We start from the raw sequence: 13,574 nt of genomic DNA on the forward strand, positions 1-13,574 counted from the left end.
CTGTATATTAGACCAGTGATTCTCAACCAGCGGTATGAGTACCCTTAGGGATACTTGAGAGAAGTCTAGGAGGGAGGAAGGGGGAAAAGGATTCATCAAAACTGAATTTTTGTTTTAAGTTTTACAAGGCTTTATTATTTTTGTACTTTTTACACTCAAAAATTTCATCGCCTACCCAGCTACCATTAAGTTGTTTGAACAAATGTGTTGCAATGGTAGAAAAACATTGTGGCTGTGTCTAGACTGGCCAGTTTTTCCAGAAAATCAGCCGCTTTTCCGGAAAAACGTATCAGCTGTCTACACTGGCCGCTTGAATTTCCGCAAAAGCACTGACTTCCGACTGTAAGAAATCAGTGCTTTTTGCGGAAATACTATGCTGCTCCTGTTCGGGCAAAAGTCCCTTTTGCGCAAAATGGCCAGTGTAGACAGCTGAGATTTGTTTTGCGCAAAAAAGCCCCGATCGCTAAAATGGCGATTGGGGCTTTTTTGCGGAAAAGCGCGTCTAGATTGGCCACAGACGCTTTTCCGCAAAAAGTGCTTTTGCGGAAAAGCGTCTGTGCCAATCTAGACGCTCTTTTCCGAAAATGCTTTTAACGGAAAACTTTTCCGTTTCCAGAAAACCATGCCAATCTAGACGTAGCCTGTGTGTGTCTGAAAACTGTACGTACTGGGGGCACATATATATATATATATTTAAAGGGAGTTTTTTTTTTTTCAAAGGGGTACTTTATAAAAAAAAAAGGATGACAAAAACTGTATTAGACAACACTTGTGTTGGGCTGGGACACAGAAGTGAAGTGTACTGGCCCCTTCCAACCCCCCACCCCCGCCGTTTCTATTTTAATGGTCACACATGACACGACCCAATGCAGACACATCCTCATCAGCCTGTAGCAGTATCGCCGAGAGGTGTGAATTACTTTATCCCCCTCAGCGGCCCTATAAATGCCCACAGCACCAGCTACTTCACCCCCCTTCTAAGAAAGAAGCAGGAGGATCCCACGTCTATTGCGGCTACCGCTTGCCGGGCTCTTAAGGGGACGGGCTGTGGGACACGCCCCTGCTCCTCCTCCTCTCGCCGTCGATCTGACCGACCTACAGCGAAGGCGTCTCATGTCGCCAGCTCGTTGTTCGGGACCGGGGGGCGACGGCTTTACACTGGGGGGGGGGCAGGGGACCCCCCCCGGTCGCACCCTTCCTTCCCCTCCCGCTGCGTCACCTGCAGCCGGACTGTCCCGCTCCTTGGTCAGCGCCGCGCGCGGGAAGCCGTTGCCGTTACCCGCCGCGATGCCCCGGTAGCGCCGTTTCAACCCCGCGACCCCCGCGCGCTCGGCCGGCTCCGGAGGGAGGTGGCGCCGCGTCACTCTCCGGCCCCGTGGGGTGGGGTGGGGGGAGGGGAGCAGCCGCGTCTAGAACCCGCCCGCCGCGGCGCGTTGGGAGTGCGGCGCTGCCCACAGGAGCCCGTCAGCACAGGGGTGTGGGCGGAGGGGGGGGGACGACCCCTCCCCCCGCGCCACTGGTTCACTCATTACCTGTACGTGAGTGGGGGAGGGGGGGGGAGCTGGGTTCCTTTCTCCAGCGGCAGCTCTACCCTATCGACAACGCGGGCAGGTTACGGCAAGCGGGAAAAGACAAAATTCCCGCCCACACCAGACGCGCCGGGGACGACGTCGCGCTCGTGCCGCCGTCTTCCGCGGCCACTTCGGGGCGCGCGCACGCAAGGTCCGAAAGGAGCGGGCTAGCGGTCAGGAGACGCAACTGCTTCCGAAGGGCTCTCGCCCGCGCGGCGCCGATGATTCAGGCGGAGAGGCCCGCGCGGGGGGCGGAGCTTTGCTGCGGCGCGCAGCGTAGGGGGCGGGGCAGGCGGGGCTTGCTGGGCTCGCGCCGGAGGCGGGACTTCGTAGCGGCTGGAGCTGGGGGCGCGGGAGCGAGCCGAGCGTGAGGGAGAAGCGGGTGGGGAGGAGTCGAGCCTGCCTGGTGCTGCCCCCCCCCTCGCTCCCCTCCCCGTCGTTGACAGGCAGCAGCCGGAGCCACCGGGCGGGCGGCAGGTGAGAGACGGGGCCCCAAGACCCGAGGGGGTGGGGGGAGCCTGGGCGGGGCCGGGGGCCGCTGGCTGCGGCTGAGGGGGGCAGGATGCGGCCGGGCTGCGCGGCTGGAGCCGGGGGGCGGCCTGGTACTGAGGGATCCGCCGCCGTCGCCAGCTCAGGTGGGTCTCGCCCGGAACCCGCCGCGACCCCTCCCTTTCTCCCCCCACCCCCTACTCCGCGGGTGGGTGGCTTGGCTGCAGGCTGGGAGAGCAGGGGCGCTCGGGGCGGGGGCGGAGGTGGCTGGGAGGGAGCGGTCTCTGCTTGGCCCAGTCTCCTCTCTGATGCTGGGGGAGGCGCGGGGCCTGGGGCAGCTGTGCCGGCGCCCCGCATCTCCTGTCCGCACCGTGTCTGGCCGGGGTGCTTCCTTCTGTCCTCACATAGCCCCCGCCCCCTGCGGGACAGCCCGAGGAAAGGAAAAGCCGGGGATCCCATCGTGGCAACGTGCCTGTTTTCTCCCGACACACAGACACAAGGGGGTCTGTGTCTCCTCTGGTGACATTGCTCAGGGCTTGTGGATGTAATAAAAATATATTGAGTCGTATTTTTGTGTCCAACCAAGTAGCTCTTCTCTGTGTCCTCGTCTCCTCACCAACCTCAATATTGGCTGTTATTAACTGCATGTAATGTCTAATGTAAAAAAAAAACACCTTTATTCTCAAATGGGGCAATCATGTTATCTATGGTATGGATGTCAGATACCCCTTTGCCTTAGGTATTTTATCCAAACCATGCTGAATCTAAAGGTTTATTACTAAATTGAGTTTTTAATTTGTGGTGGTTCTAAATTAACCTCCCAAATGAAAAGTGAGCTTGTTCCTAGAATCCTCAGACATCCTGAAACAATAGCTGTGGGAAAAGTGAATTTTCCTGTTCTCCATATCACTCTAACTATGGTATTTAATCTAAAGGCCAATTATAAAACAGTACATGCCATCAGCTAATTGTATCATGGATCATTTAATTATAGGCAGTGGGGAATGGTGTAGGAGTAAAGCTTGAAGGTTTTAGGCGAAATTTGGGAGTGGCTTTAAGGTAGCTTGTGCAGAGATAGAGAAAGAGAACAGAAGGAGTCACCAAAGACAAAGCAGTAGGGAAACAAAATAAGGAGGATGGTAAAATAAGCAGAATTATCAGTGTTGTAAAATGTCATATTTGGTCCTAGATTATTTTGCAAACCTTCCCTTTGATATTTGTGGTTGAGTCATAAGTGTAGAAATATGCTGTCAAATTCATTCTTTGAAGCTGACTCCCCATAATGGTATTATCAATTTGTCATTCAGTTTATTTCTGGGTAGGGTTAGATGAGATGGTGCTAGTTACTTTTTGGAGTCTTTAATAACCAAGTTAATTATACTAATATGGCTAGCAATATAATAGTGGTCATTATAAATATAACTTGCACTAAACACAGCCACTTTTGGCTAATCTGGGATTATTTGTAATTGTGGAGCTGTGTGAAACAGTACACCTTTAGTGACAGCACTGCCCAAGGATATGAGAGAGAGCATGGTTCTTGAATGCCACTTAATATGATTGGATCTTTTGTATGTTGGCTGACCAAAGTTTATTGAAACAAGTTTAGCTGTAACCAAGTCAAATATATATGTTACTGAGGGTGCAACTAGACTGCATTGCTCTTTCTGGATACCAGAAGTATCTCGAAATAGCATTGCCACGTCTTTAAAAGCGCCTGCTATTTCCTGAAGTAGTGGGTGCGCTATTCTGGTGTCCCTGTAACCCTTGCTCCATGAGAGTTAAGGGATTTGTCAGAATAGTACGCCATTTTGAAATTTGGCGCTGTGTAGACAGCACCAAATTTCAAAATAAGTTCTTTCAATTTACACTCGGAATAAGTTATGCAATTTGTGTACTACAAATTGCATAGCTTATTCCAGCAAAAGGGAGCTGTCTAGATGCACCCTAACAGGCCCTGTTTATGTTGGAGAACTGCTGTTACAGAATGCTTTACGTTTTTACGCAGATAAGTAGTAGCTGTGTCTCTGGTCATGCTGTAAACTTTTATTAGGCTCTTACTTCACCAATGATTGGGTAGTGGCATAACTGGTTAAAAACATGGTTGGTGTCCACATGGCTACTAACTTGTAAATCTTAATCATGGAGCCCCCTTTGGGGAAGCAAGTCCGAACTCCACTCCTTCTGCTCCCTTCTCTTTCCCAATGGATGGAGCCCTAAAATGCTCTGTCACTCCTTCCCTCTCGTCTGGAGGGCTGGCTGCAGCCCCAAGTCGGTCCTGGCCCCTTACCCTCCGCCTCGACATGCTCTAGGCCAGTTGCAGTTGTGTATCTGCTTCCCACCTCAGACTGGAGCAGCCCTAGGGAAAAACATCTCTTCAAAAGTTATTTTTGATATGCTCCATGCAGGATCTGGAGTAGTGGAGGCAGCAGTATTTGCTACTCAGCTTCCTGGGTTTCTCAGTCATCTCCCTGTAATGAAGTTGCAAATATGGTACCTATTTTTAAGAGGGCGTAAAATAAAAATTGATCTGGGAAACTACAGGCTCTTTAGTTTGATCTCAGTTATATTCAAGGTCTTAAAAGGGCCCTACACTGCGGTGCAGAGGAATGTTTGGTGGTGATATGGCGGGGTCACGCCAACCCTCAAAGGGAGATAGGGATGGCATGCTACCTGGCCTCTCACCGCCTCCTGCTCTGCTCTGGTCCCACCCCCAAATTGAGCTTCAGGTCATGGTTCTGTTCCTTGTCTGGGGACAAGGCTGGGGGTGGAGGTAGGCCAGGAGTGGAGCTGGCCCCTACTGCTGTTCCCTGTCACAGCCTTGCCACTGACTCTGCTCCTGCCCCACTGCAAGTCCCAGCACCATCCCAAGCTGCAGCTCCAGCCTTCCCCTCCTTCCCAGCTGAGCTATGTCCCCACTCCCAGCCCTGGCTCTAGAGAAGGGGAAGGGGCTGGGGCCACAGACTGGGATTGGGGGATGCATTGCCCTCAGAAGTTTGGATACGACTATCTTGGAACACATTTTGAAAGGGAAAGTTGTTAAGGACATAGAGGTAAACGTAATTGGAATGAAATGCAGCATGGTTTTGCAGAAGGTAGATCTAGCCAAACCAACCTGATCTTTCTGCCCATGGTCCCACCTCTTCCGGGATGGCCTGTGGCCACTTAGGAAATTTGTGAAGTGCCCCCCACACCAAATATTGCCCATACCTGTCATACCCCCTCCTGCATCCCTAGTCACAGCCCTAGACTCCCTCTCAGAGCCAGCCCCCCATACTTCCTCCTGCACTCCAAGCCCCAAGCCTGAGCCTGCTGTCAGAGCCAGCACACCACATCCCTTCTTCCCCTTCAACCTCCTGCTCAAGTTCAGTGAAAGTGAAGGAGAAAGGGGAGCTGGAGAGAGCATGGAAGGATAGGGTTGAGGGGAGATGGAGCAGGCAGGGTTGCTCTTAAATTCAAAGAGTGATCTTGGGCATAAAAAGGTTGGAGACTACTTCTGTAAGTAACCCAATATGAGCTCTCCCTGTAAGCTGTGCAACCGCTCCAGAAACATTTAAAAGCTGCCCAGTTGATTAGCAGAGCACCTGCAGTTAGGTTTTTGTTTCTATTAGTGGTACACATTCGTACATGCCTCGGTGCACAGATAAAAATGTATTCCCTAAGGGTATGTCTACATTGCATTCCTCGTTCGAGAGAGGAATGCAAATACAGACAAAAGAAATGGCAAATGAAGCACGGATTTGAATTTCCCACGCTTCATTTGCATAATCGCGGCTGGCAGCTTTTTCTAAATATCCTATTTTGAGAGAAAAAATGCTGTTTAGATGTGGTTATTTTGAGAAAAAACCCGTCTTTTGAAATAACCTTTACTCCTTATAGATTTAAGGGTTATTTCTTGAAATGCGTCTAAACAGCGTTTTTTATCTCAAAATAAGATATTTCGAAAAAGCGGCCAGCAGCAATTATGCAAATGGAGCACGGGAAATTCAAATCCGTGCTTCATTGGCAATTTCATTTGTCTGTATTTGCATTCCTCTCTCGAAGGAGGAATGCAATGCAGACATATTCTAAGACAAGTGGATGGAAAAGATTAGAGGGAACATTGCCCAGTATTGGATTATCTACCTGTGTGAATGGGCTTCCTTTTTCCTACCACTGTAACCAGTAAATCAAATCCTCTCTTCTCCACTTATGATGTCCAGTGATGCATCGCATCCTGTACTTTCCCACACATGAAGGGAATCACTCTGTGAGTCTAACCCTTGGTAAGTGCGCTGGAGAAAGGCTCTCCAGCGCACTTACCTAGTTATGTTACCTGGAAGTAGGCATATTAAAATGTGTTTATTTTGGTAAACATGTAACTGCTGAAATTTTCAGTGGTTACACATTTATGTGCGGAGCCACCTCTTTGCATGAGAGGCAGTAGCGCATGGATACGGAGGTGTCTCTGCGGGAGCTGGTACGTGCGGGGAACCAGCTCAAAAGCCGACATCCCACGCCTACTGGCTTCCACCTGCCACCCTGTGCAGCACTGCAAGGAGGGCAGGTGGGAGCCTGTGCTTACAGGGAGCCATCTGTTTCCACTCAGAGAGAGAGCATGCAACTGCATCATAGTTGCTGAGGAAATATTTTTGTTACTCTGTGTGAGCTATGAGAATGAAGAACATGTTGCTGCAAACTTCTAACAGTGGTCCTGATAAAATTCTGTTCTGAAGCTTCCCAGTACATTTTGGTGATTAGAAGTGAGAGAATTATTTTAATCAAAGTTAATATACCATTTGGTTTTCATTCCTGTTCTCTGTGGATGCCTGGAACTGTGGTGAGCTCCCCACAGGTAGCCATGGTTCCCAGTATTTGCAAAGTTCATCACCAGGAATGCATCCATCTATGGCAGTGGTTCATAACCTTACTGCAGCCTGCACCCCTTTGGTTCTCAAAATATGTTCTCACACCCCTTATTAAAAATAGTTGAAGTAGGTCAGTTTTTTAAACCTAAGATATATCATAAAAATCTGGAATGTCTCGCACCCCCAGCGGGTGGGTGCACCGCAGGTTAAGAACCACTGATCTATGGCGAGGTTTTCCGGTACTGGATGTTGGTTGGTGCTAAGTGTGTGGTTCAGAGCTTGAGTTCTCCAGCCACAACAATTTGATTGTTATCTAGTGATTAATAAGAGGGATGCATCTGGAAGGAGAATTTGGGTGACAACTCCAATTTGAAAAACAATTAGTTAATAATTGAGAATAAGACAACAGTAGTAAAATCATCAAACTATTGCTTCTGTATAAGCCTGGAAAGGATACTGAGGACACAACAGTTTCAGCCGGGTAGGACCAGCGGTATTCAGTCCCCTTGTTTTAATTATCCTTATGTTAATGTATTTTAACAATTGAGCTTACACAAGGAGGGAAACTTGCTCTATTTATGGGACATATATCTATAAAATCTTTTCCATTAAATAAGGTGGAAGAACAGTGTGGTCCAAGCTCCAATTACAAAGAGAGATCTAGCTGTGTGTAAAAATAGCAGTATAGTGAGACTTGTTTTATTATGGGGTGAAGGTTTTTTGGACTGGAGAAGATTTAAACTAAAAAGTAAGAAACCCTAAAACTCTAAGAGGAGAGTGTAGCTTTTATTTCTCTAGTGTATTTAATGATATAACATTTATGAATGATAAATGATCTAAAGAATGATGTCCATTAAAGGTTTCTGTTAATAAAGTGAAAACGATATGTCCCAGGTTGTTTCCAATTATACCAGATTGTATTAATTTAATAGATTTCATGATTGAGAATGTGTATGCAAGGGTACGTACTTGAACTTAATTTTGAGGAAAACATGGCTCTGATTTGCATATCTAGAAGTTTGTATGTGGTGAGAGTATATTCTGATTTTACAACAGTGCCATTTTCTTCTAGTTGCTGTCTTTAAGCTATGCTTTCCACTGTGCTGATAAATGAAGACTGTAGGCACTCTTTTATTTTCTTCATACAATTAATCATGGATACATTAACTAGTTTGAGAGAGCTTACCGCTGCAAAGTGTAGCTGCTTTCTTTCTGCTATCTGTTAACAAAGACAGGTGATAAACCGTGAAATGGAAAGCAGAACTGTATCCAAAAAGTGAAGAGAGCAATCAGATTATTATATACTCCAGTTGTTCGTGTGTGTGAGAAACAAGTACATTTTATTTTTAATTAATCTATCAAAAATGGGAGACTGCCGAGGGTGACTGTCATTAGGGTTACAAAACAAAAACACTTCTATAATAAGTGGTATGTAGTTGTGCTCTTCCTCAGACAGGGTCAGAATTTGTTGTACCTTCGTGTTAATAAAGCAATTTTACAGTCCATGAGGATCACCCAAAGATCCTCTAAAAGTCTAACCATTATTGAGAGAAACAAAAAACAGGACTATGTAGCACTTTAAAGACTAACAAGATGGTTTATTAGGTGATGAGCTTTCATGGGCCAGACCCACTTCCTCAGATCAAATAGTGGAAGAAAATTGTCACAACCATATATACCAAAGGATACAATTAAAAAAAAATGAACACATATGAAAAGGACAGATCAAATTTCAGAACAGAACGGCGATGGAGGGCGGGGGGAAGGTAAATGTCTGTGAGCTAATGATATTAGAGGTGATAATTGGGGAAGCTATCTTTGTTATTATTGAGAGACTTTCTTGAGAGGTTTCTCTGAGAAATGAAAGAAATACAGTCACAAGTTAAACACCCTTCTCAATCTTTTTTTGCTGGGTGAATTTTTAAAAAAGGAAAAAAATATTCAGTCAAATAAAAACAAAAAGATGTAGGAATCGGTGCTCTAAAGCATTTAATGTCTGATAAATATGGATCAATCTTATATGGTTGATAGTTATTTTTGTGTATTTTTCTTCTCTGTGCCTTTAAGTCTTTCCTGTTGGCAGAGCCACATATAAGTAGTATTTGTTTTGAATGTGTTAAATAAGTACAAATTCCACTGACAAAACCCCTTGCTTATATAGGATTTTCAGCACAAGTTGATTTGGTAACATTTCTCAAAACAAATTCCCTTTTTATCCCGTTCCCAAATTTATTATTCACACAAAAAAAAAGTCTAGTAGCACGTTAAAGACTAACAAAACATGTAGATGGTATCATGAGCTTTCGTGGGCACAGCCCACTGTAATCCTTCTTCCATTCTCAAGTGAATTAAACACAAATTCTAGAATACAGAAAAAAGACTGTTGTTATTGATTCTATGCTTGGGTGCGGCATACAACATAATAGCACTTCATTAGTATCCTATTAACTTTGGTTAGACCATCTGTACATTGTGAAGTTTTTTTTTCCCTATGACACTTAGGGTACGTCTAGACTACATGCCTCTGGCGACAGAGGCATGTAGATTAGGCTACCCGACAGAGTAAAATTTAAAACAGAGGTGGTGGGGGATGTGGGAAAAATGTCATGAAAAGGAAAGGATTTTCCGAACAAGCATGAGGCATACCTGGGTTGTCGACAACTCCCTTTGATGTCGGCAGGGGAGCGTCCAGACTATCGCGCTGAGCTGACAAACAGCTGATCAGCTGTTTGTCGGCTCAACGCGGCAGCCGTGTAAATTTAAATGAAGCGGCGATTATTTAAATCGCCGCTTCATTTTACTCTGTTGGGTAGCCTAATCTACATGCCTCTGTCGCCAGAGGCATGTAGTCTAGACGTACCCTGAGTCTCTATGTATTGTAGAGAATGTTGCTGTCCATAAAATGTCTGTAAGTTTTCACTTGAATGGAACTCTGTTTTTTACATGCTTGTTTGGAAAATCCTTTCCTTTTCATGACACTTTTCCCACATCCCCCACCACCTCTGTTTTAAATTCCAGTTTCCAGGCCCACTTTGAGAATCTTTCTTATGACTGTAGTTACACCAGGTACCCAGTTCTAAATTAAGATGATATTGCTTTCTGTAGCTCAGGTAATTAAATTCCCATACGTGGTAAAGGGGGATTTCTCTACTCACTAAGCCAGTGTTTCCAAATTTTATTTGGCCACAGAACCCTTTTAGCTTAAAGGGATTTCAAGGAACCCCTAGGGGGTTGCCCAGGGTAAAAGTTGTCAAGCAAAAAAAACAAAACAAAAAAAAAACGCAAAATAGACTCTAGCTTTTAAAAGGGGACGGGGGAGTGCTGCGTTTTAGTGAAACGCTGGGGTTCTGCAGAGCACCAATCGGGAAACACTGCACAGTATTGTTTGAGAGCTGAATTAACTCTCACCACCTCATTTTCACATAATTTGGAAGGTGTGCAAATATAAATCTGAATGGTAGATTATCACATCATTATGGTACAGCAGCTTGTGTGACATCAGATACCTTCTGTCACTTGGGAAGTTACTTTTCTGTCAGGGACAGGTCAGTCATTTTCATTTTCTAAAGAAGCTATTAATAGTTTGACAAGATGCTGGCTAAAGCAAAGAGGTGGCAGTTTCTTGTATCTGTGTTAAGCGTGCCTTCTGGAATTATTGAGTTACAATCAGCACACTAAAAGCTTTTTAAGAAAGACTAGCTCAAGTTTATTGCTCAGAAGTGTTAGCTCTTTTTTCCCAGTTGCATACTGCATCAATATTGCTATGGTTTTTCCTGTGTATTTTATATCTTAGAGACATGGTACATATTTGATAAACTGAAATTCACAGGACAATACAACTTTGGTCCCTTTTATTTAGGTTTAGGGACTTGTCTACAGAGGGGTTGGGGAAACAGAATCCAAATGAACTACAGGTGTGAATTTAAAGTTGATCTGTTAAACCACATTAAATTCCTGTTAAGGTTGTCTAGTGATTAAAAAATTGTGATTAATTGTGCTGCTAATAGAATGCCATTTATTTAAATACATTAGCTGTTTTTTATATTTTCAAATATATTGATTTTTAGTTAAAACACAGAATACAAAGTGTAGTATGCTCACTTAATTGTTTTACTTCAGGTTGGACATCTCTTATCCAGCACCCTCGGGACCTGACTGGTCCTGAACGAGGGAATTTGCCAGACTAGAGAAGGTTCCCTGTCCGAGCCCCCAGCTGCCAGCTCTGAATAGGGAAGGGTGGGACGTGAGGGGACTACCTCCAGCGCCTACCTGGCTGCCTGCTGGGTTGATGGCCTTGTTGCTGTTACCCTGGCTGGACTGCCTGGTGTGCTCCAGCAGCCCACACTGCCGTGGGCTGTTACACTGTCTAGCCTCGTGCTGCCGGGCAGTGGCTTTGGCTCTGGTTGGGCCGTTGAGGGCTTGGGCTCTGGTCCTAGCTGCGCAGCAGCCAGTGGGCTCTGGCCCCACTTCCACAGGCTATTCAGGGCTCCTACCCCAGCCCGAGCTGCCACAGGCTGTTGCCAGCCTGATCCTGAGCTGCTGGGATTGCCCCGACCCAGTACCAGTGCCATAGCCTGTCAGGGGCTGTTGAAAGTCCTGTGGGCTGCTGGAAGCTACCACCAGCCCCTAAACTGTCCTGCTGCTTCAGCTTGGCCCTTCCGGATAGCCCTCCTGCCACTAGGCTACTGGGGTTCTCTGATCCAGGAACATCCGTGGTCTTGCTGGACTCTATTCTGGACCATGTTGCCAGAATAGAGAATTCCAGTTTTGGAGGTGCAACCTAGAGAAGACTTACCTGATGTTGCTTGGGTCCTTCAGGGCAGAGGGCTGGGAGCATGGGGGGTAAAGGAGTCAGGGTAAGGGTTTGGGGATGTGAGGGGCTCAGCGCAGGCTGCTGGAGGTGTGGGGGGTGCAGGATAGGGATGTAATAGTGTAGTCAATTAACTGATAAGCAGAAACTTAAATTAATGCTATAGACTACACGCGTTTTCCCTGACTTCCACAGTACATTTTTTAGCAGCCTGGCTAGCACCCTGGCTCAGTCCTGGCTTGTGACGGGTCTGGGACCTACCCCTACTGTGGCTCTGCATTTAAAGTATGTTATGAGCTGGGCGGTCAGGCAGCCCAGCTCAATTCTGACTTGCACCAGATCTGGGAGCTCAGACCCCCCCTCCCCACCCCCACTGCCCGACAGGAGCTACTGCTACCCCATGCTGCTGCCCCTGTATTAGAGGCAGCAGTACGGGGCAACAGGGCATCTGGTTTTTAAACTGGCTCACCTCGCAGATCAGCTCCTGTCTGGCACCCCACGCTATGGCGGGGGACTCCTTGGAAGTGGGGCCATAGCACGCTGGTTGCCAACCGTGCCCCTGGAAACTATAGAATAGTCAAGTAACTGATAAGAATTCATGAGGTTACTCAACTATTCAATTAACTGATGTTTAACATCCCTAGTTCAGGAGTCAAGTTTGGGGGTAGGGATGTAAGCGACTAGTAGACCAGCTGACTACCCGATAAGCGCATATTTATTGAGTGGTCGAGTAATGACTCAACTAGTCGCTTCCTCCGCCTCCACCTCTATCACAGTGAGGTAGTGGGGGAGGGGGAGGATCAGAAGCTGGTGCTGGGGGGACTTGGCTTAAAGGCCGGTACCTTCCAGCATGGTCTCGGGGGCAAAAGAGGCAAGGTGTAGTAGGGGACCAGTGCGAGCTGGGAATCAGCTGATTCCCAGCTTGCACCTAGTCCCAGATGCTGTACTTCTGTTTTTAAATTTGAGAGCTTTGGCAGCTCTTAATACATTCCAAAGTCAGAGTTGCAGCGGAGTTAGCTCCCGTGTTGGTAGCTAACCTTGCTGTGGCTCTGCAGTATCCCCCCTTATTGATTATTTGATTTAACCCATTACTTGCAATTTAATATCCCTAGTTGGGGGGTTAAGAGGGGCTTGGTAAGGAGTTGGGGTGCAGAAGTCAGAGCAAAAGGAGGGGGTTCAGGGCAGACTGTAGGGTGCTGGAAGCAGAGGGTGGAGTGTAGGAGGTTGGGAGATGTGTGTGTGGTGGGCTCAGGTGAGGAGGTGGAGGTGGCTGCTAGCTATTCCCTGGGGCTTGCTGCTTCCAGGGGCTACAGAGCCTGCTGGCTGCTCCCCAGGGCTGGCACGGGGTCTGCATGCCTTCTGCTCCCTGGCGCTGGAACACTGCCCCCGGTGGTCATTCTGGGGTATAACTGTCCCTGCTATGTCACCTCTTCCTTTCTATTTGATGAGAAACAATCGCATTCCACTCACATCCGATTGTCCTGGCACAACCAAACCCTTACCTTGCTTTAATTTATGGTAAGAGTAAGCTGTATATCAAATTTGGTGGTCCTAGTTCTTACCTTTGAGGAGGAGTTTGTAAACAGACGTATGGATAGATGGACATACAGACAGATGCACAAATTCTCTTAGATATATAGTAGATTAGCAATATTTGCACTGTACAAAAAACAAAAATAGTATTTTTCAGTTCACCTAATATAAGTACTGTAATACTTTGTATTGTTAAATTTGAACTTTCAAATGTAGAATTATGAAAAATCCCTATATTCAAAACGATAACCATGTATTAGAACCTACAAGCCACTCAGTCTGTCTTCTTGTTCAGCCTGTCGCTTAAACTAACAAGTTTACATT

At 46.7% G+C, this 13,574-nt stretch overlaps 2 protein-coding genes across 16 annotated transcripts in view; one reads left to right on the forward strand and one right to left on the reverse strand.

Moving 5' to 3' along the window:
• RAD52 (RAD52 DNA repair protein) overlaps positions 1-1,800 on the reverse strand; it is a 28,282-nt gene extending 26,482 nt beyond the window's left edge. For 3 of the 8 annotated variants that reach the window (XM_075941149.1, XM_075941155.1, XM_075941169.1), the window contains exon 1: positions 1,533-1,798. The gene's annotated coding sequence lies outside the window, so the exon portion shown is untranslated. Of the gene's footprint in view, positions 1-1,219; positions 1,452-1,532 lie in introns of those variants that run through there. The other 5 variants (XM_075941132.1, XM_075941163.1, XM_075941140.1 and 2 more) reach the window with 4 other exon arrangements.
• Positions 1-13,574, forward strand: part of ERC1 (ELKS/RAB6-interacting/CAST family member 1) — a 507,898-nt gene that overhangs the window by 19,767 nt on the left and 474,557 nt on the right. The window contains exon 1 of one of the 8 annotated variants that reach the window (XM_075941060.1): positions 1,818-2,048. The exons of 6 other annotated variants lie outside the window; for them this stretch is intronic. The gene's annotated coding sequence lies outside the window, so the exon portion shown is untranslated. Of the gene's footprint in view, positions 1-1,817; positions 2,049-2,122; positions 2,207-13,574 lie in introns of those variants that run through there. One more of the 8 variants, XM_075941069.1, reaches the window with a different exon arrangement.

This window comes from Pelodiscus sinensis, chromosome 1 (genome assembly GCF_049634645.1).
Source record: "Pelodiscus sinensis isolate JC-2024 chromosome 1, ASM4963464v1, whole genome shotgun sequence".
Classification (NCBI taxonomy): domain Eukaryota; kingdom Metazoa; phylum Chordata; order Testudines; family Trionychidae; genus Pelodiscus; species Pelodiscus sinensis.